Genomic DNA, 21,088 nt, shown 5'->3' on the forward strand with positions numbered 1-21,088 from the left:
TATTTGCTAGGGGAAAAAGATTCCACATACATTGTCAAATAGTTTCAAAATTCTCATTCAATAGTGATCACATTATTTTTCTGGCCTATTCTTGTATTTTTATATAACTAGGATGTTAATTGTATCATGAACTTGATTTTAAAAAATACCAGAAAAATTAACGAACTATTATTTTTCAAACCTTTCAAATTTGATTAAGGTCTTTACCCTCAGAACAAAATGAAACTTCCCCACTGTGTAGAATTTACTCATTTGTATCCAAAGACATTTGATTAGAATAATTTTTCAAATATAAACAATTAGTAACAGATCATTTATTTACTAAATGTTATAGGAGAGAACCAGCTGCCTGAATCACCAACCATGGAGTACTCTTGAGTTAGAATTTCCTCATGAAATTTCATTACTTAAAAGTATTCTGTTGCCCCAGAGAAGCTAGGTAAAGGGAGGACCCTAAGAGAGACAGACATGGTGGGCCCCAGGCAGAAGAAATAGTTAAGATCTCCTGGGTAAACTGGGAGGGGGGAGTAGAAGGGAGGGGATGGGGGAAGGGAACATGAGGGTTCATGATGGCCGATTTGGGGGGCCAGAAAGGGAGAACAATGAAAGAGATATCTTGATAGAGGGAGACATTATGGGGTTAGGGAGAAACCTGGTACTAAGGAAATTCCCAAGAATCCACAAGGATGACCCTAGCTAAGACTCTTAGCAATAGTGGAGAGGGTGCCTAAGCTGGCCTTCCCTGTAATCGGATTGGTGACTGCTCTAACTGTCATCACAGAACCTACATCCAGTAATTGATGGAAGCAGACGCAGTGATCCACAGCCAAGCATTGGGCTGAGCTCCCTGAGTCTAGATGAAGAAAGGGAGGAGACACCATATAAGCAAGGAGGGTCAAGAGCATGACAGGGACAACCGCAGACAGCTGACTGGAGCTAGTGAGAGCTCATGGACCCTGGACTGAATGCTGAGGAACCTGTGTGAGACCTCGTAGGCCCTCTGAATGTGGGTGACAGTTGTGTGGCTTGATCTGTTTGTGGGGCCCCTGGTAGTGAGGTCAGGACTTCTCCCAGGTGCATGAACTGACTTTTTGGAGCCCATTCCTATAGTGGAATACCTTAGACTGTCTTGATGCAGTAGGGAGGGGCTTGGTCCTGCCTCAAATTGTCATGTAAGACTTTGTTGACTCCCCATAGGAGGCCTTACCCCCTCTAAGGAGTGGATGAGGGATGGAATGTCTTGGGGGTGGGCGTGGGGAGAGAAGAGGAGAGATGGCATTGGGGTTGATATGTAAAATGAAAGGAAGTTAAAAAAAAAGTTATTGTTGTCTCAACATAAGGACCTATGGGGATTAGATAGCTTTAAGGTGATTTTCTATATACTGTTCTGGAAGAAATGTATTCACTCTAACAAATTATTAACATTTCTCTGTGGCTTAAGTAGGTTTTCTATCGCCCAGAAATGTACTTTGTTGCTTATTCAATTTAATTTAGTATGTAGGAGGTATCTTTTTAATCAACTTTAAAATCATGTTCCGCTGACTTGCAAATCAGGAGGTCATTGCTAATTGAGAGAAGTCTTCACATCGCTGACACCTTCTCTCCCTGCACAAAGGGTGTTGCTCTGTGTGTTGTGATACTTGGCGCTTCCAGATTGCATTACAGGGTTAAGAAGATGAATGCTCATGGCTTTTAATCCTCACCATGATTTATGAGCCTCTTGATATCCTCTCCCTGGAGCAGCTACAACTGTGCACTTGTTCTGCCTGCTGCTTAAATTACACAGACATCTGCAAAGTAAATTATGGATTGTTGTTCCATAGACCATAACCGAGCATTCTCTTCATCTCGCCTGCAGTACTTTTTTATTAGAACAAAGGATCTCTATGCTCACTGCTTATGTACTGAGGGAATGCTAGCTAACTAGAATGATATAGCAATGTCCTATACTGTGACTTGACATGTAATATTAAAGTGGCACAGCATATGACCAGGACAATTTTAAAGATACAAGAAAAGCAAAAACTACATTTTTATTCCTGTGTCTTTTATCGTTATTGAAAGGATAGCATCTTAAGGTTTACACAAAACAGTGACATTTAAAAGTCATTGAAAATTGTTCCATGGAATAAAATCCATGCAAATGACCCTTGCTCTGTCAGTCTTGAATATTTTAGTGCCACACTGTGTCCTATGACACTTAAAATTAAAAATTAAACAAATAAATGAAGAAGAAAATTGTGTAAAATGGGAGAATCTTTGTAGAATTTCTTCTGCTGATAGTTCTCAAAGTGAACTTGGTTTAACAGTTCTGGAAATTTGTAGTCATGGTAAAGACTGGGAGAATCTTTCTTTTGAATGAAAATTCTGAAAGAGGTCAGGTTGAAATAATCAATTGATTCTTCATTTCCTTGTCTTTTCCATACTTGTTAATTTATGTGGATGATGAAACATAATTCCCAATGACAAGACCATTGTGAGATCCTAATAGGCATGTCTCAAGTTATTAACCTTTGACAATCCCCCAAATTAGGCATTCTCTCCATTTATTTCCTTTAGATCTGCTAATTACCACCCAAAGTAAATCCTAGCTGGAGAAACTGTAGTAACAATTTACAAGTGGATCTCTACTTGTTTCTTAAAAAGTCCATTTAAAATTAAGGTTCTGGGAATCATGTTTGGAGCCCCAGTGGTGAAGTCAGCAGAGTCCTGTGAGCATTGGAAGCAGAAATGTCCTCCTCACTCCAGCTGAGCAGTCCTGCTGCTTGCTCTGTCTCCATCAGGATGTGAGTTTCACCTCATCAGCAGCTCTGAGCTGGTGTTTCCTGAGGGTCAGGACCTGCCACTCAAACTGATACTCTGAGGACTTATTTTTTCTCTCTCCAAAGATAGTTCCTATATCTGCTTGTCTCTTTCTGTCAAGAGCTCATTTTGAAAACATTATTTTCACCTCAAGTTTGTCTCCTCACCACCAAAAATTTTTAAAACATCCCCCCAAAAACAACTAAGCTTCAATCCTGAATATTTTTATTTAAAGTCTCATACAACATAAATATCCCTCAAGAAAAATTAATGTCTTTACTATCAAATAAATACAAGCAATTTTCTTTACTTTGTGTAGGAAAGGGTGCACAGAACAAAATTAAACTTGGGCTTCTAAAATGTCAGAAACTTATATGTACTAACTGTACTGTCAAATAATTATCTTAGGAACCCATTCCCTGCTGTCCCCTAGCTACAACCCTGTTCAGGTGTTTCTTTCTACATTCAAAAATAAACAGCAACAACAAAATATTGTATTCTGTGTAACAGAACCCCATACTCTAGTCCCTTTCACTGATCTCCGTCATCTACTCTTCCAGATTTATCTGCCAAATTTTCTTATACTGAATATCCACTTAATTTCATAAATATCTAAATGCTTTAAAGTTTGCCAGACAAAATTCCCTACTTTTTATTTTTGTCATGATCTATATAATAAATATGGTTATCTATAAGAAGTCAATGTATTTAACAGAGAAGTCCTAAGTATAATTGTTTACTGAATTTAGTAACATGTTTCAGAAGTTAACATTTCTCCTGTTGTTCAATGATAATTATAAGAAATTATTGAGCTAAAATGGACCCCAGAGTATGCTCTATTTGAAATTAAAATAATAAAATACAACATTCTTATTAATAAGGTCAATTTTATATACCTATAGCTTTATTATCGATAGACATTTCATTATTTGATTCTAAGGAGGTTAGTTTCAGTACTGCTTTCACAGGTGAATTTTGTGAAAATATTAAGAAAACATTGTCAAAAATATTCTCTTTCAATATCTTAAACAGTGGGAAATGCATTCTCATTAATGAGGCCTGATCATCTTGATATTTTTATGTTGTCTTTTATCAAGTTGAGATCTTTAAATTATCCTATACAAAAAAATTATCAACTTCTTTTTAGTCTTTGTTACAAATTCAGTTAGGTCACAGAATGAAACACAAGACCCTTAAGAAGATTGAATTTCTGTTCTTTAATTTAGGAGAAAAAGACACATTCAGTGTTTTTAATTGAGTCTGTGCATGATGGTCAGTTATAAAACATTTGTCTAGCTCTATGAGGCCTTGGGAGTGATTTTCATCACTACAAATATATATTAACAATTACTTTAGAAGGCTTAGTATTAACAAATTCATTTTACATTATATAAAGTATCTAGATTGAAGTAATCATAGGCTTATAAGAGGGCAACGTACCAATGACAGGTATTAATAGGAATATTAATTTATATTATTATATTTATAATGCATAATAAAAATCTTACTCCAAAATCAATCATGATAAAAGATTTAAGAATAGATATATCTTTTCAATAAATCAGATTTTCAATATCAAGATAAGCTACTTCCCAAATAAAAATTTAAATATTGATGACAATTATTAATAAAAAAAATAGATGACCAAAGGAGACAGAGATCCACCCTTGAAACACAAAACAGTTAATTTCACTTTAAAGTTTACTTTTATTTGGAAAATTTATCCAAACACTGTACAACTTTTACTCAAGCCAACAGTTGGAATTACTTGATGTTATAGAAATAGATTGAAGTCCACCATGCTTTGAATAAGTTAATCTCACAAATGACATAATAAAAATATTCAGTTTTATACCTACCAAATACCAGCATGCATGAAGAATTTTTTACAAATACTACAGCAAGATCCATAGAGGCACATGGGTTTAATGACGTGCCTGCCTTACCCCTTTACCCTTTTCTTTCTGAAATTCTCCAGTAATGGTTAATCTTAATTGATCACTGATCAGGAACAGAGAATACCAAGGCTGTTTCAACTAGATCCTAAGAATAGATTCTATCATTACCAGATGGGAAGTGTCACAGAAGCAGTTTAATTGCTGTGTCCATAAAGGTTAACTAAATGTTTAAATATCAGGGGGCAGATCCTTGCCATCCACAAGGAAAACCAGTCTAGAGTTGCCAGCAAAACAGCAACTGAACATAGCTGAGCCGTAATAAAAATCATAAAGATGAGAAAGTGTGTTACTTTCTGTATCCTCATTTAAAACCTCCTTCTGATATATACCATCATCATGAGACACATGTGGCTGAGCACAAATACTGTCACCAATTATGAAAGGGTAGAAAATGTATCATAAAACAGATGGTAGAAAAAGGATATCCATTTGTTTGTGGTTTTTGTTTTGTTTTGTTTTAAGAAAAAGAAAACTGCTAGGTTTTCTCAAATCTATATATTCATTTAAAAGGTATGAGAAAATATTATAAAGAAATAAAATAGACTCCTTGGAAAAAGAAAAGATCACATCAGTTTCATGAAATCTAGAATAACCTTCTATAAATATATAAAAACTTTAATATTCCAATTTAAGATGAAATAAATATTTTAAAGCTTTATATGAATTTGTTCTTGGAGGTATTTATTTTGAGCTAAAAGGCACATATTCTGGATAAGATATGTCACCAACCTTTAAAAAGGCTACCATCCTCTCAGTACTCCAGACTTCTATTGAGTTCCAACTTGATTACAATCCCCAGAAAATGGACCAGTCAGGTAACTGAGCTAGAAAAAAAGCATACACAGAATGTGAATGTCCACTACCTTTAAACATGTATGTGTTTGTAAATTCTATTAAATTAAAACATGTCAATACAAGATGGGAAGTTCATAGGAACCCAACAATTTATTATCTCATTAACATCAGAATCTACTATTTCATCAGAATCTTATGAAGGTACACTGGCCACAGCTTCTGACAGATTGCGATAACTACACCATAAGTAGCAAATACTGATTCATTGTTTCATGCTTCTCTTGATTTCAATTTTTCATACCTGGGTACCACACTTTAGTCATTGAGTGTCCTCTGCTTCCTATTGTAAATGTAGTTTATTTTTTAGGCTTTCCTTGCTTTTAGTAATCATGAAAATTTTGAAAAGTAATGTTCATTTTACATAGTACAGAACATGGGCCTCACCTGAAATTTATCGCCTGCATTTCACCTGGTTAGACTGTGAAGAGGGGTTGAAGGGAGAGATCTAGAAGTTAAGAGTCATTCACATTCCTTTATAACCAGGGAGCTTGTCAACATAACTTACGCTTTTGATATTAAGTGTTAATTGTGGTTTATTACACAGTTCCTTTGGGCAAGAGAGATGGCTCAGCTTTTAAAGGCTATGCTCACAAGGAAAAAAGAAATACAAAGCTCTTTACCTTGAAGTTACTTAGGATCTCCCTTTGTAATATATACAGTATTGAGTTCAAACACATGAACAGTCAAAACTCAAGAGAGGTTAAGTTATGCATGTTCATGGGAGAAATACTTTGCTAAAAGCTTATAATTTTTTATAAGAAATATTTCCCTATTTGTGACCTTTCTTTCATTATTTGATCATTCATCAATTCATACACTTATTCAATGATTTATGTGCACCAGTGGGAACTCAGTTTTCTATCTAGTATTGTGAGTTGTAATCTAATTAATACTGTGTTGGTTAGTTTGTAGCTCAAATGAGTTCATCTTTGGTCTTTGTGAACTCTTTAATTTACATTTCATTTTTTAATAACATACTGATTTGTTCATTGAGCATGTATCTGCTAGAATGATATGATATCCCACATTAAGATAACAGTAATATTAATATTAAATTATTATTAATATTTAATCACAGTATTTTTGTCTCAGCTGTAAACAAGGTCATTTCTCAAAACATATTTGGTTGCCTTTAATGAAGGATTTATTTTAAAGTTTCTTTAGTAATACATCCTATTTTATAGTGACATTGGCCTATAAGAGTGCTGGTTATTATAATAATGTTTTATAGTTGATAGGAACGGACGCTTATGATGATCTATAATACATGGAATTGTCTCAAAGACCTTTTTGTCTGATACATACATTGTGTAAATTTCTACTTACATGTCAAGAAAATCCTTGCAGATGAGATTAAAAAGAATTTTGGCATAATAAGATTTTCCTGGATTACCTCAGTAAGCCAAAAATGTATATATAGCTTCATACATATACTTAAAAATTAAAAGTAGATTTTTGACAAAGAAGCCAAAACTGTACGAAGGAAAAAAAAGAAAGCATCTTCAACACATGGTGCTGGCATAACTGGATGTCAACATTTAGAAGACTGCAAATAGATCCATATCTGTCACCGTGCACAAAACTTAAGTGCAAGTGGATCAAAGACCTCAACATAAATCCAGTTATTCTGAACCTGATAGAAGAGAAAGTAGGAAGCAGCCTTAAATGCACTGGCTCTGGAGATCACTTCCTAAATATAACACCAGTAGCACAGACACCAAGAGAAACAATTAATTAATGGGACCTTTTGAAATTGAGAAGCTTTTGTAGAGCAAAGGACACGGTCAATAAGACAAAACAGCAGCCTACAGAATGGGAAAAGATCTTCACTAACCCCACATCTGACAGAGGGCTGATATTCAGAATATATAAAGAACTCAAAAAATTAGACATCAAAACGACCAACAGTCCAATTAAGAAATGGGCTATAGAGCTAAACAAAAATTCTCAAGAGAAGAAGCTCAAATGGCTGAAAGACATTTAAGGTATTGCTCAACATCCCTAATCATCAGGGAAATGCTAATCAAAACAACTCTGAGATGCCATCTTACACTCATCAGAATGGCTAAGATCAAAAACACTGAAGACAGCTTATGTTGAAGAGGATGTGGAGCAAGGGGAACATTCCTACACTGTTGGTGGGAATGTAAACTTGTACAGCCACTTTGAAAATCAATATGGCTTTTTCTTAGAAAATTGGGAGTCAACCTCCCCCAAGACCCAGCTATACTACTCTTGTGTATATACACAAGGACACATGCTCTGCTATGTTCATATTAGCATTGTTTGTAACAGCCAGAACCTGGAAACAACCTAGATGCCCTTCAACTGAAGAATGGATAAATAAAATGTGGTACATATGCACAATGGAGTACTACTCAGCAGAGAAAAACAATGACATCACAAGGTTTGCAGGCAAATGGACGGAACTAGAAAATATCATCCTGAGTGAGGTAATCCAGACTCAGAAAGACAAACATGGTATGTACTCACTCATAAGTGGATACTAGATGTAAATCAAAGGATACCAGGACTGCAACTCACAACTCCAGGGAGGCTACCTAGTAAAGAGGACCCTAGGAGAGACATAGGGATTGCCCAGTGACAGAGAAGTGGATGGGATCTGCATGGGCAAAGAGGGGGTGAGGCGGGTTAATGGAGGCCAAGGGTCAAGGGAAAGAGAGCTTAGGGGAGCAGGATGTCCCAGCTGGATCAGGAACAGAGAGGGAGAACACGGAAAGAGATACCATGATAAATCAAAACCCCATGGGAATAGGAAGAAGCAGAGTGCTAGAGAGGTCCCCAGAAATCCATAAAAATACCTCCACTATAGACTACTGGCAATGGTCGAGAGAGTGCCTGAGTTGACCTACTCTGGTGACCGCATGGCCAAACACCCTAACTGTCATGATAGAACTTTCACCCAGTGACTGATGGAAGCAGATGCAGAGATCCACGGCCAAACCCTAGGTGGAGCTCTAGGAGTCTAATCGGTGGGAGAGAGAAGAGAGTATATGAACAAGAGATATTGAGACCATGATTGGAAAAAGCACAGGGAAAAATAGCCAAACTAATAGAAACACATGAAGTGTGAGTCAGCGGCTGAGGAGCCCCCATGGAACTGGATCAGGCCCTCTGGATGGGTGAGACAGTTGATTAGCTTGAACTGTTTAGGAGGCCCCCAGGCAGTGGGACTGGGACCTGTCCTTGGTGCATGAGCTGGCCTTTTGGAGCCTGGGGCCTATTCTGGGACACTTTGCTCAGCCTTGGTGCAGGGAGGAGGGGACTGGACCTGCCTCAACTGAATCTACCAAATTGTGTTGACTCCCCAGAGGAGACTTGCCTTGGAGAGGTGGGAGTGGGTGGTGGATTGGGGGAGAGGGCTGGGGAGTGGGAGGAGAGAGAAAAAAATAAAATTTTACAAAAATTAAAAGCAGATGGTTATTTGATATAAAGGATAGGTCATCGGTTAAGAAGCTGAGAGAAACAAATATGCTGTCGTTAGTGAATGTATGCTTTGACCTCACTAATAACGCATATATCAGCCTCTAGAAGAACCAAGGAATGCATTCTTTCCTAGCTCTTCTGAGAGATTGTAGTACAATAATGACCCTCATGATTTCTGCTTAGTGGTACTGACTTTAGAGTTCTAAAAGACTGTATAATTAACTAGTTTGAGAACGTCTCTCAAGCTGTAGCAAGCACAGGCTGGTGGTCTCAAATCTAATTTACTTTGTGTTGAGATTATAGATATGTGCCACCAAACTCTGTTGCTTGGGCTATAAAAACACTTTTGTTTGTTTATTTGCTTTTGTGTGTGTCTGTTTGTTTTGGTGGTACAGAGGATCTAAATGGAGGTGTGGAGTACACAAGCAAACACATAACACAGATTCACATCGCCCGGCTTACATTCCAGACTTCTGACTTTAAGGACTGTGGGAGAACAGGTCTGTTGTTTTAAGCCTCATTTATGTGTTAATCATTGGCCATAATCCAAAGACATAATATATATTTGTCATTTATTAACCAAAACCTCTAATATACTGTAATGATGTTGTATGGTGAATATATTTTATGAATTCACATCTCATTTTAACTCTAATACTAAATTTTCATTTGATATGCAAATCATTACCAATTACAATAATAAAATGATTGGCTTTGTTTCTGAAAATGAATTATTCTATATTGACTACTAATGCAATGAATGTTTTATAGTCCCTACACAATGTTTTGACAAAATTTATAAATATTTTAATTGTGATTATTATAAAGATTAATCAATACATATTAATTTATTAAAGTTAGTTTCCCAAATAAAATTAAATAATTGTCTTTCATCTTTTAAAATAATTAAATGAAATAAATATGGCCATCATAGTATAAATCATCAACAGCACAAAATACATTTTTTCTTAATGACTAATCAATAACAGTTTTTGCCAGTTGTTACATACTGAAATAATAAAAATATAAGATTATCAATAAGTAAATAAGGGGTTTGTGCTTAACTCAATACTAAGATACAAATGCTTTCATTAATAATGAGTCTGGGTAGGGGTAGGGAGAGAGTTTGGTAAGTAATACAGTTGCCTTGTAATCAGAATTACATCATTTAATTCCTAGACCCATGTATAAAATCAGACATGGCAATACATGCTAGTATTGCCAGTATTGGAGAGTCAGAATGAGGTAGGTTCATGGGGTTCACTGGCCAGAGAGCATTGGCTATCCAGTGAGTTTCAGGCCTGTGGTTGTTTAAATGAGAAACATCCTCCATAGGCTGGTGTATTTGAATATGTGTCCTCAATTCATGTCACTGTTTGGGGAGACTTAGATGGTGTAAACATGCTGGTGGAAGTCTGTTACTTAGGACAGCCTTTGAGAAGTAATAGCTTCACTCTACTTTCAGTTCACTGTTTAATATTTGCCACTGAAGATGTGAACTCTCAGCTTCTGCTCTACATGCCATGCCTTCCTATTGCCACACCTTCCTGCAATGATGGCCTCTTATTCCTCTGGAACTGCAAGCCTGATAAACACGTCTTTCTATAAGTTGCCTTGGTCATGATGTTCTACCATAGCAACAGAAAAGTAACTATAAAATGTGATCAAGGGAACTTGTCTCAAAAAGTAGATTCATATGAATATCAACAGGTTAGCAATACACTCACTTTGCATGTATACCTGCACACATACACATAGGAGGAGGTGGATTTTGCTTTTCTTCGTAAGGAATGTAGGTAATGCATCAGAATCACCTGATAACAAGGAGACATTAAACTGTATTCTAAATATCTATGCCTATACTCAAAAAACAAACAAACAAACAAAAAAAACAAAAACTGCTCCAACCATTAATCCAATAACCCTGTCCTGAGTAGAACAGTGGCTAATGCAGACACTCATGGCAGCACAAAATGCAGAGAATAACCAATGGCTGTGGAATCAGGTCTAAACAAGTCATTTACATTATTACACCACTCTCTCTGAGACTCAGGGAACATTGTCAAATAGTGAGCAGGAGGTATGTAAGAAAAAGTAAAGGGCTGTGAAATTCCATTCTCTGGTATCTATACATCTGTTTCAATCTTTAGTTCACACCAACTATTGCTACCTATACCAGTCCCACAGAAAATGAGCCCCGTTCAAAACCACTGAAGAGGTAGGGACTTATAGGACCCTCTTTTACAGCTGAACTTTCAGTTACTGATAGATTTTTAGGATAGAGGGAATCATTATATTTAATTGTGTACCTACTACAGAACCCACCAGGTTCTAGTGAATAGCCCTAATCCCACAGCTATACAGTTGGCCCTGATTAAACTCAGTAGGTCATAAAAAAACAAAACAAAACAAAAACATGAAAATGAAAAAAAATGTGGAGAGGAGACAGAATAGACAAGGTTCAAAGGAAGTTGGGAGAAAGTGGATTGGTGAGACGGTCGGTCGGTGTGCATTGTGAGCATGTGTGAAAAAAATCTAAGAAAATCTTAATTTAAAAACGTATATATTGCATTGCATCAAAAAATCTGTAAATGATGCAGAGACTATCACATTTTCAAATTGTCTTAAGGCAGATTAAGAAATATGAAGTATGGGAAAAGAGACTATATGTAGGGGTGTTCAGGTCGTCAACACATTTGGAATTCAGTTAAAAACAGCACATAAATGCAAATCACAATTACTCAGTGGTCATTGTATTATAAATGCTGAAAATAATTAATATTTTATAAACACCATGGAGTTATAATATATACATATGTAGCTGATATATATAATATAATGAGATATCTGGCAAGTAGAGATAATTAGATTAAAATGATCATGATTTGTTTATTCCAGGTTTAAAGAGGTATATAGCACCTGCTTTGAATTATTTATTACATTATACATAGCTATTCATTATACAATTTTGCTATCTATTACTTAGATACTTTCAGGTGCACCAGATTCTTCTGGAGACAAGCAATCAATCTCAAGTGCATTCCTTCTTCCTTCATTTTTTTTCCAGAGAAAATTATTTGTAAATGACAGTACTTTATCTTGGCATAAGGTTGGTGAAAGATTTGATGGTATACCTCATATCTCATATGAGGGAGTGTTGTGTTAGCATCCCTAATACACTTAGGGTAATTTACACTTGATGGGAAGAAAAATTCATATGGGATATTTTTTATTGCTATTCTCAATTTGAATTTTGAACATCAGCTATGTTTGATACCTATTGGTCAATTAAATGAGGAAAGAAAATTTATTTATAGAGATTAATATTTTATCACATTGTTATTTAATGCTATTTAACTTAGAAATATATTAGTTGCCTTTTTAGCCACATGCATTTAATTTCTTCTAAGCCTTTCTGATAAGATCAAGTATAAACTTGTCCATTTGGTCTTAAAGTAATTCTAATGCTCAGTGTACAATGGTTAACATTTAATTTGTAATTGCTAAAAAACAAAAAAGAGAAACAGATTTTGAAGCTATAGTGTTTGTTAGGACTTGAGCAAAATCTGTAGACTAATATGTGATATTGACCATCAGTCAATCACCAGACAAGTTAAGGGCTCTTTATCCTATATACAACAGTAAACTCATAGAAAATTTTCATGAGTAAATGTAAATGTTAACTATTAGAATGACAATCTCTGAGACTTAGGCTCTATTCCAATAACAGCATTGATTATCTAAATCAACTAAAAAGAAAAGGATTCTAAATATCCTCAACTGTGTGAACAATATAGTATGTCATACAGACTCTACTGTCATTACAGTATAAAAGAGATTCCATTTGCTAATACTTAAATGACTAATTGTGGTTACCGTCCATTGAAACTTTACCTGTAAGAAATACAATTAGGTCCAAGGACCCAGCTCAGTTAATTAGATGCTTGCCAAGCATGCATGGAATTCTGGTTCAGTCCTCAACATCAGGTGAACTTGTGTATAATCTCAGCACTCAGGAGGTAGAGAAAGGGGAATAAATAAATAAAAAGAATAATAAAAATGTTATTTCTGGCCTGATATGAAGGGGTCATGGATTATTGAATCCTAAGCAAGGGAGAGCTTGATACAACCACAGTGGGTTTCTTTTCTAGTACTCAAGTCATTTTTATGATGACTATAGCACTGAACTATACATAGTGACAAGAAGTTATTGACAAGTTAATGCTTGCAGACCAAAATTGTTTATTAGTTACAAGGAACACTTATACTAATATTTATTTAAGTGCATTATTGTCCTACTAGCTTTAACTATCAGCTGGACCTATTCTAGAGTCACCCTAGGCACTCTGCATATATGTGTATATGTTTTGTAGTGTGGTTCTCTTGTGGGACTCTTAACAGTTGGAGCAGAGGCTAACTGACTCTCTTACCTGCTTTTGGGATGCTATTTCTCATACTGGGTTGCCATGCCCAGCCTTAATGCATGGGGAGGTGCTTAGTCTTATTGCACCTTGATATGCCGTGTTTTGTTAATGTCCATGGCAGACATGCCCTTTCCTGAACAAAAACAGAGGATGACTGAATAGGGGTTGGAAAGGAGGGGCTTAAGTGATTTTTATGCATAAACTTGACAACTTGTCCTTAATTGTCAACTTGACAATATAAAGTGACCAAGGAAGGCAGTTTAAATTGGGGAACTGACCAAATTAGGTTGGCTGGTGGGTGTGCCTGGGGGGTGTGTTGATTATTATTTGATGTAGGAAGGGCCCAGTTTTGCTTAGCCAGATGGCCCTGGGAAGTATAAGAAAGGTAGCTAAACACAAATCTGTGGGGCAAGCAAGAAGTAATTCCCCACAGTTTCCACTCCAGGCCTCTGCTTGAGTTCCTGCTCTGTGTTCTCCATAACAGTGTATGTCAGGCAAATTATTTCTTACCACAAATTGCTTTTAATTACACTGTGCTGAAGCTACTGCAAGGAAGCTAGAACATTGATAAGAATGTTAAGACCCCTGAAATTGTCCCTGATATCAACTATCTTATACATTAAAATGCAACAGTTAGTTCTCTGGGAGAGAGGACCATATGAAAGTTGTTGGTCTGCATGTACTGCCATATAAGCACCACATGAAAACAGATTGTGCCACTGGAGCTGGAGAGATGGCTCAGAGGTTAAGAACACTGGCTGATCTTCCAGAGGCTCCGAGTTCAATCCCCAGCAACCACATGGTGGCTCACAACTATCTATAATGAGATCTGGTGCCCTCTTCTGGCATGCAGGCATACACGCAAGCAGAACACTGTATACATAATAAAAATAAATAAATAAATCTTTAAAAAAAAAAAAAAGAAGGAAGGAAAAGAAAGTTGTTGCGATCCAGATGTGTGCCAATTGGTTTTCCCAAGTTCAAATTCTGACCCAGATATGACCCTGTGACCAAGAAAAACTGCAGGCATATGATAAAGCCTAGGAGGAATGCCCTCCAGGATAATAAAGGATACAAGGTCCAGAAAGTGTTTGAAGGAAGAACTCAATAGTGTGATAAAAGATATTGTTTGTTCAAGTTCTGCTCACAATACTGTCTCTAGGAGCTAGATAAACAATGCATAACCAGCAGTGGGAAAACAAAACATGTTCATTCCTGAAATGAACCCAGTCTTGTGCCTTTGTCTACCATTACTCTCATTTCATGGACCCTGTGATGTTGGCCATGACAAAAAGAACATAGCAAGTATGCAATATAATATTATATAAGTTATATATATGTATATACATATACATATAGTATATATATATATATATATATATACTATTGCATAATGATTATAGGTATAAATCCTTAAGCCTATTATCTGAGTGGTAGTGAAACTTAGGTTATATATTAATAGCCTGAAGTTCAGCCTGAATACGCACAGTGACCCATCTTCTCACCGATGTTGAATTAATTCAGATCATCAATTATTCATATAAAATTGAATTGTTTTCCTTTTTAATATAACTCCGCTGTGTATTTTTTTTCTACTATTACTCTGGTGTATTCAAGCTTATATCGGAGAATTATTTATTACTTCAGACATTGTAATTTCTACTGAGCACACACCATACATCAAAATTTCCCACATTCTATCTGCATTCTTTCCCAAATTCAGGTTTTTCTCTGTGCTTTCAGTAGATGCTCCGGATCTGGAGCTATATTCAACACACTGAGCAAGCACCTTTCACACAGACTGTTTCACTAGTTCTTACTTGCAAACCACTTTGAATTGTCTTGTTGCTTGTATATGTGTCTTATTTTATGTAGATCATGTCCTCAACTTCACTACCACAACACAGACAAAATTCTGCGTTCAACCTTCGTCACTTTGAGGTAGCTAGATAAGCAATAACAGTCTTAGAGGCCCATGAGGATGGATCCCTCCCTTATAACCAGCTTTGGATCACAGTTAATGTTTCCATGGTGACAATAACTTAAAGGTCAGCATCACAGTCACCTGAAAGGGAGGTAGGTGGAGGTAGCATGACTTTGTTGAGACTTACTAATGGGAAGCTACTTCCTCTTGGCCAAAATCTGAGTTCTACCTCAAGACCTGAGTAGAGATCTGCCATCTGGAGTTTTCCAAGATTTCATAAGTTATTGTATCATCTCTTAAGAACTACTCCATCTGAGCCTGCCAAATTCCTTGCCAGGGGATCAGTCCTGAGGACAGCTGATGGACTTAAAACCATGTTAGAATGGTGGGGGTAATAATTTTTACTTTAATGAGATAATGCATTTATACCTCTCAGAAGAACTGCTTTCTATGCACTTGCTTACAAAGCACTGCTAAGCTGCTTTCTTTTTGAATAATAACTCAAACACGGTAACTTTACATTTTTCCACTTTATACCACTTCACAAATTAACCCAAACCCTAAGCATGCTTACCCTGGAACTCTGGGCATTCTCATTCTCTTCAAAGAAACTCCCTGACACCTTTGCAGGCTGCTTGCCAACTTCTATGGCTAAGCTCTTAACTTTGACCCCAGCTCCAAAGTCATAAATATCCTTCTGTATCTTTCTTTCTCTTCCCTATTTCACACTTCTCAGCAGCTGTCAAGGTTGGCAGCTTACCTGCCTTTTATTCCTTTCTTACCTTCTCGTGTAAGGCTCCATGAGTGTGCTTCTGGGCTCATTTTAAAATGATTTTATCAACACAACTAAGAATTTACAAAAGGGAAAACAGATTGCTAAATCACTATTACAGAATCTATAATTATTGCTCTCCACTCCTTACCTGATAAACCTATATAGGCTTTTTCCAAAATGACTGTAATAATAATTTTCTAGTTGCAGAATTTAATTTAATCCAACCCCCTTTTATTGCAACACTATAGGAAATGGAGTCAGTAGACCTAATCGACTTTGCCACCTGGTTTGTACTTTAAGATCTCCCATTACTAGTTAGATTCATCCCTCAAGGGGCTTCTGCAATTCTGGAGATAACTCCCTCCCCCCTTAAAATTAATATTCATAATTTCCTTCTTGAAACCTCTTTCTTGGATTCATTTTTCTTCTTCCTTTTGTAGACTACATGAGTGATTATATTATAACTTCTGAATTCTTTTATGGAAATGTCAGATTTTTACAGCATATGTATATGTAAAAATTTTAAATATTCTATGATATCTCTTCTACTTTCATGGCTTTATAATATCAACAGTCTCTACTTCCCAGTCAATACCTACTGTCTGACACCTTTTCCTGAATATTACAGAGACAATTAAAATGTGACTGAGTCGATCATAAGCTCATTCCTTGCACACTAGTAAGGAAAGCAAGCAACTTATCAATAACCATGGCTCAGTTTTCGTTCTCCCAATCATTGTCTTCTTCCCAGCTTATTTCCCAAATGTCAATCATAATGGGCTTTTCCCATAAGGCTAATGTTCAGTATCCTTTTTATGCCTTGTTTCAAATCTGCTGCTGCTGCTGCTCAGGCCACATGCCTCCCCATTGCATTACAGATTTCGCTGACATCCTTACTTTTTTTACACTTTTGCAATTTAATCAAAGTAATATCTTTTTAGGAATACACTTTTTCATACTGCCCTTATCTTCACTATTTTTATGTGTTAATGTCTTTTCAGCCCCTTTGGTGAATATTCCCTTTCTATACTTACACATCTATTTTTATGTTGCATATAAACTTTTATTAGAGATGTGATAATATTGTAAGGAAAATTCACATCCTCTTTGAATCATTTTTCATCAGACTGAATGTCCAGTTGAAGTAGTATAGTTGACTGTTTTTTACTCTTACTCTTTTGACTCTCTGGAGAGTCTGTAACCCAGTTCCCAAATAAATCACATTGATGCTTATTCTCTCTTATGAATGCTGTGTCTTTGCTTAGTTTGTTTATAGCCAGCTTTTCTTAACCTAAATTACCCCATTTACATTTTGTCTCTGACTTTTACCTTTCTCTGTTTCTGTATACCTTTACTTTCCTTCTCATTCCATTTCTCGCTGTGTTGCTGGGTGGCTGGCCCCTTCTTTTCTTGCTCCTTGATCTTCTCCCAAGATTCCTCCTCCTATTTAGTCTCTCTGCCTGCCAGCCCTGCCTATCCTTTCTCCTGCCTAGCTACTGACCATTCAGTGCTTTACTAAACCAATCAGGCAAAGTAACACAGCTTCACAGAGTTTAATAAAGGCAACATAAAAGAATGCAACACATCTTTGCATCATTAAACAAATGTCCCAAAAAAGTGACTATTTACCCACTTATTTATTTGTTTATTTATTTGAAAGCTTGAAACTAGGATTTTGTTTTTCTTCTACTGAAAATAGAATTTTTTCATACAACGTATTCTGATTGTTTTCACCTCCAATTTCATTGAGATCCTCCGAGAGTCCTCTCTCATCAGAATACACATCATAGCTGTCTCCCATTAAAAATAAAACAAGGCGACCTGAAGAATAATAATTAAATAAATTAATAGACATAAAGCCATCAAACAAGAGTATGACAAAGCAAGCAAACAGAAGAAAAAGAGCCAAAAGAAAAGCACCAGGAACATATATCCATATAGATTCAGAGACATAGTCACAGACACACACAGATTCTCATACCCAGGAATCTCATAAAATCATCAAACCAAAACCAGAAGCCCTAATATATACACAAAGGACCTAAAGGTTGAAAGAAGGTCCTGACACATGAGAAACATGATGCAACATTACTGTTACATTCCTTGAGTAAAAGAGTAGCATTTACTTTTACCCAAAGTCCTGGGACTAGCTAGTCTCAGGTTATTCATCACTTTTATTATACTCATAGATCACTACCTTGCTTAGTCATCATCAGAGAAGCTTCTTCCTGCCTTCTATGCAAATTTTACTTCTTAATGCTATTTCACACCTATAGAAATGTCTAAATCCTAAATTAGCACATGTTCTGCATATTTTCTGGCTATGAATCTCTGTATTTTCCCATCTTCTATAGCAAGAAGCTTCTCTGAATAAGGCACTGATCTATTAGTACAGCAGATTGTTGATAATAATAATTTTATTGTTACATTATTTTAGCAGGAAGGTCACTATTATATATTGAAGTGTTTGTAGTTAGTTGGGTGTTTACCTTCGTCTTTTGGTAGTGTGCAAAGTACCTTCCAATATCATGAACTTAGTTCATAGGGTGAAGGCTCTAGGTAGGCACTAGTTCAACTTCTCTATGTTCAATTATATGAATAGGTATTGTCTTCATAAACAGTGCCTTAAGGTCAGTTTGTGGAGAGACACAAATAGTCTTGGTTACCGCTGGAGCTGCTTGGAGGTTCTCATGGGTCTCATTTGGTCAACAACTTAAATTTATGTAACTCATTACCAGTACCATGATCTTCATTTGGTGGCAATACATGTCTCACTGTTACTTGGTGATTTCATTTAGATGAACTTCATACCTGTATATATTTTAGGAATCTTCTAGTGCATTAGATTTCCATACAACCTCTCAAATGGCCCATAGTTCTAGCATTTCCACCCTACATCCCCTCCGCACCTCTTTCCTTACGCTGTCAGCTTGATCCTCTTGTTCCAGGTCCCACTCCTGCCCCCACAAAAAAGTCACTTTGGGAATTATACAAAGTCTGAAAATTCAGTGTTGACCTACAGCATTAATACCATGAAAAGGTCCAATGTGAAAATAGGCCAATTTTATGTAGTGCACAAGGAAAGGGTGATGAAATATTTGCAAATCAAATTATAATATAGGGCCTTAAATATTTGATATGACCCCAAGAGGGGAAACTGACAGTGTAATGTTGGTAGTGGCAGCTTTAAGTGGTATACTTCTGGTGGTCTGTTGGAGACAGTATAAAGAAGAGGATGTTTGGCTTATTAATACCTCTACATAGAGTCCTCCATAAAGTGCTAATTTGCTCATGCAAGTGAAAACACACACTTCAAAGCAGCTGCATTTGAAGTCACCATTTGGTTAAGATGGTGATAATCCTTTATCAGTCTTAGACTAGAGAGGGAAGCTGATTGAGAGAGAGAATCTTTTACCCTGCATTTTCCAAGCCCTGGATTATGGCTATGATCTCTTTAGTCCCTTGAGAGATGTTATATTCCCTTGGCTTACTCTATACTTAGGGAATTTATTGCTGAATTTGCTGAATATGTGCTTTGCTTGTAGTAATAACATTATGAGTCAGCTAGTGCTCTCCCTCAGTGAGAGATCTAATATTCTGACTTCTGTTTCTTCCATGCAGCACACTATGTTAACCATATCCCTCTGCATTTGGTGGCTGAATGCCACTGGATGGTCCCTGCCACTTCAATTTTATCATTCATTTCATTGAAGTTTTATGATTCAGTGGTCACAGTTCTCAAGTCTAACACATAGAAAAGAGTACTCACAGCTGTTAAAGGACATCGGGGATCACCCCACACATTTATTCCACAGTCATGAAGCTATACTCTTCAATTTCTGTGTAGGTAAGTATGAATCAAAGAACAAATGTGAAACGCAGATTTTGAAGAAAGACATGAAAGTCGAAAGGAAGCAATTTGGGAAGAATAAAAGTATCAGAAGAGGTGACAAGATAGGGTTTTCTGTGGTACTTCATGTAATGAACTTCCATTAAAAGTAATTATAAAAATGATACAGTATGCACAGTTAGACAGCTGATAAATGTTCTTTAAAAATAAAGTTGTAAATGCACTATCACTGTGCAATCTAACTAAACTTTTTACTAGTGTCCTTTAGTATAAAACATGATTTGTTAGTCTTTTATAATTTGGTCACTGTTGGTAATTTTTGCATCATGTTTCAACCAACCAAATGACCCGTTAAACCTCTGGAACTCTCTGAGTTGAAACATTAAAGACAGATTCATACATGTGTATGGAGCTTCTAGTCTCGGTCTGAATTTCAGGAGTTTTCACGCTGTAGTCACACTCGGAATGTCAGTGAGCTCACAGTAAGAAAGGCCTCATGCATCACTTTCTACCCACAGATAAGAAAGGAAAAGCAGTGTCCCAGTTCAAGGCTGTCACTTCAGGAGAACTCTGTCTTTGGAGAGCATGAGCTTCTTCTTCTTTTCAAGATTACCTAAGGTATCAAGATACAAGACTCACAATAGAAGGAAAATCTCCCCCTTTCAACCCACTAATACAAATATTACTTTTCTCTAGATACATCATCACAACAGACACTGAAGATAATGCTCCATTGAATCTGTAGGCATCCAGTGGCCCTGTGAAATTAGCAAATGACACTAGCCATCACTGTCTCCTGAGATATAGGAAAGAAATTAGAGATATCGGGCATCTTTATCTCAGTCCCAGCTTATTAACAGGAAGAGGAGAGATGTGGTTTCTACTTTATTGCGAAACCATCATTCTTCTCTAGGATGTAGCAGCAGCAAGGGGTCAGCATGAAAGGGCCCTCTGCAGACTTGGAGTCTGTTTGCTGTCAAACCTGTCACCCGAGGGAAGTTCTAGCACCTGCACACCAGGACAACTCAAAGAGAGAAAAAAGAAACATGAGCA

General features: G+C 36.5%; 1 protein-coding gene across 3 annotated transcripts in view; it reads right to left on the reverse strand.

The window, feature by feature from the left end:
* Cdh12 (cadherin 12) overlaps nucleotides 1–21,088 on the reverse strand; it is a 993,285-nt gene that overhangs the window by 654,353 nt on the left and 317,844 nt on the right. For all 3 annotated transcript variants that reach the window (XM_076551719.1, XM_076551718.1, XM_042261391.2), the window contains exon 2: nucleotides 5,490–5,584. The gene's annotated coding sequence lies outside the window, so the exon portion shown is untranslated. The remainder of the gene's footprint in view (nucleotides 1–5,489; nucleotides 5,585–21,088) is intronic.

The sequence above is a fragment of the Peromyscus maniculatus genome, chromosome 15 (genome assembly GCF_049852395.1).
Source record: "Peromyscus maniculatus bairdii isolate BWxNUB_F1_BW_parent chromosome 15, HU_Pman_BW_mat_3.1, whole genome shotgun sequence".
NCBI lineage: Eukaryota > Metazoa > Chordata > Mammalia > Rodentia > Cricetidae > Peromyscus > Peromyscus maniculatus.